This window comes from Penaeus monodon, chromosome 12 (assembly GCF_015228065.2).
Source record: "Penaeus monodon isolate SGIC_2016 chromosome 12, NSTDA_Pmon_1, whole genome shotgun sequence".
NCBI classification, from domain to species: Eukaryota; Metazoa; Arthropoda; class Malacostraca; order Decapoda; family Penaeidae; genus Penaeus; species Penaeus monodon.
The window spans coordinates 15667771-15671273 of record NC_051397.1 but is presented as its reverse complement, the minus strand read 5'-3'; positions in this window follow the sequence as shown (position 1 = coordinate 15671273).

Genomic DNA, 3503 nt, shown 5'->3' with positions numbered 1-3503 from the left:
AGGACTCGGTTAGGGAGAAATCAATTGTATCAATAAGAAACTAGAGGAGAAAAGCATACAATAAGAATGAAATATAAGATATGGAGGACTTTTACAGGGATCTATACACTCAAATGAACAGCCATGGATAGAGGCGAAGCGGTAAATAGAGACGTACCTAGCATCACAATAGAAGAAATAAAGAGCGCTTAAGCATGAGAGGGGAAACATCGGAGAAGATGGAATTAGTATAGTTATAATAGATGCGGAGAAATTGAACGTGAAGTAGCCAATCTTTTTAACAAATGCCTTTTTCAACGGGAAATCGAAACCTGAAAAATGCAACAATTTTTGATACATAAAAGGGGACAGAAAGGATCTAAAAACTACCGACCATTTAAACTCCTTTCAGCTACTTACATTATTCACAAAAAATCACAACTCGCATCTCTGACGTCTGGATTTAACCCGCCTAGAGAAAGTGGATTCTCAACAACAGACCACATCCACACGCTCACCCAAAAAAAGGAAAAATAAACGAATATAGGAAACCTCGTGTTATGGCATCACTGATTACGAAAAGGCATTTGATCTGTAAGAGATACCCGCATTACTAAAAAGCTATCCGAAAACAGGGGGTAGAGGAGATTATTGTAAAATACTGGAAGATATATACAAAGAGGTACAGCAACCATCAAGCCCCCACTCCGAAACCGACAAAAATACCAATTAAAAAAAAGGTGTTGGACAGGGCGATACCATCTCACCAAAACTGTTTTAAAGCTTGTCTTGAGGAAATATTCAAAAAGCTAGAGTGGAATGGACAGGGTATTCAAAATAGGAGACGAATTTTCTAAACAATCTAAGATTTGCAGATGATATTGTTCTCTTCAGTGAATCTGCAAATGAAATGCAGCAACTAATAAATGATCTGAATAGAGAAAGTCTGAAAATCGGACTTCGGATGAACAAGAAAAAGACTAAGATCATGTTCAACAGTAGAGTTCAGTTCGAACAGATTACAAGTACAAGGCGAAGTGCTAGAGGTAATGGACAAGTATATATACCTAGGACAACTCGTACAGACAAACACATCTGTGAAGAGGAAATTAAGCGACGCATCAGTCTAGGCTGGAGCGCCTTTGACAGACACAGTAGCATACTAAGAGGCTCTTTGCCATTATGTTTAAAAAGAAAAATCTTTAACCAATGCGTCCTATTAGTTATGACCTATGGATCAGAAACATGGACTACAAACAAATTACTGGAGAGGAAACTAATAAGTGCCCAAAGAGGGGTGGAGAGGGCTGATGCTGGGAATTAGCCTAAGAGATAGGATGAGGGGGACGTGGATCAGGGAACAGACAAAAATAGAAGATTACTGCGAGCATCAAAAAGAAAAAGTGGCAATGGGCAGGTCATATACATCGGAGACAGGATAACAGATGGACAAAGAATGTAACAGACTGGGTTATAGATAATATAAAGAGACCAAGGGCCAGACCAATGACAAGATGGCGCGACGAAATAACGAAATTTGGGGGCCGAGACTGGAAACAAAAAACACAAGACAGACAAAGTTGGAAAAGATTGGGAGAGGCCTACGTCCTGCAGTGGACTGGGCCCCGGCTGATGATGATGATGATGATATATATAAATGCACACACACCCACCCACACACACCCACACACACACACACACCCCACACCCACACCACACACACCACCACCCACACACACACACACACACACACACACACACCCAAAACGCATATATATATTTATATATGTATATATATATATATATATATATATACATATATTACATATATATAAAATAAAAATTGTAATATATACATATATATATATATATATATATATATATATACATATATATATTATATATATATATATATATATATATAATAATATATATTTTATATATATATATATATATATTGTATGTATGTGTATACACACACACACACACACACACCACACACACACAAAAACACACACAACACACACACACAACACACACACACACACACACATATATATATAATATATATATATATATATATATATATATATATAATATACATACAACATATATAATATGTAGAAATAAAACTAAATTATAGCAAAACTATAAATAAAGCAATTACCAGAATATAAGCAGCGAAAGGGCACAGGGGATTGTAAAAAAAATCCCTCAGTGTATAAATTATCTTTATATCCTTGCCATAGTCGGGTAGGCTTCAGAAAATGATTATCTCTTTAACTTAGGTTATCTGCTTAACACTTTTTAGAGAGAAAAAAAATATATTCTATCGAGCTGATTAAATCTCAGAAGCAGTACAATTCACTAACCTACAATATTTCAGATATTTTAGGAGTTGGTCATGATTTGGTTGAATGTCATGAATTCACACGTGAATCACCTTTACCATTCGTCAAATCTGAGTTGGTGTGAAGGCCATTAATGCTCGAAGGACTCCTACGGTTAATACTTGTACCATACCCCCCTCCCGAATAAGAAAAAATCCACTTTCTGCATTTTTCTTGTCTATTTTTTTTCTTGGTTATAATCCCTGTCGCCGTACCCTAGCCGCAATCAGGTGCTTTAGGAATGTATTCGCCCTCTTGCTGCCTGGATGGTTTCAGAGCCATGGCAATATCATTGTAAAATACTACAAGGAACGATTCTGTAATTTGAAGGAAAAGGACATGTTTAAGGCACAGAGAGACACGGAAAGAAAGCAGGAAAGAAAAGAAGGAGAGAGAAAATAAAATAAAAAGATAAAGAAGCAGACAGCGATAAACATGTACAGACACACACATAGAATGAGACACGCAGATAATCAAGCAGAGAGATAGAGAGGGCATAGAAGATTTCATAAGGTGATCTCTACTACAGAGCATTGAATCCTAATGAAAGTAAGAGATGTTAGTAAGTATACAGGCTGAAAGAGGGGCCAAAGGTCAGCATATATCTCATATATCCAATTCATTAAAAATGATAATCTATGGATGCGTTAGACGATAACACAAGTTTGTACTGTGTGTACATGTTCAGACACAGCAGATAATACCGTTATCGTAATCACGCCACATGGTGTGGTTTCTTTGATGGATATGAGCAGGTTATATTCTTATCGCTTCTCATATTCTTAAGCAATTGATGGGAGAAAGGAAGATAAAAGTCCGAACAAATATGGAGATTTCTTTTTTTAATGGATAACTATGGAGAATTTTTAGTACCATTTTCATAATTGTCATTATCTTTATTTATATAATTATATTCAATTACCATTACAATCATTATTATTATCATGATTAATATAATTATAACTATTGTTCTTATTTTCATTCTTTCAAATATAATGATGATGATGATGATAACAATAATGATTATTATTTATTATTATTATCATTGTTATTATTATTGTTATCATTAGTAATTCTTTTTACTTTCATTATCCTCTTCATCATTACCATCATTATTGTTATTAATACTTATTA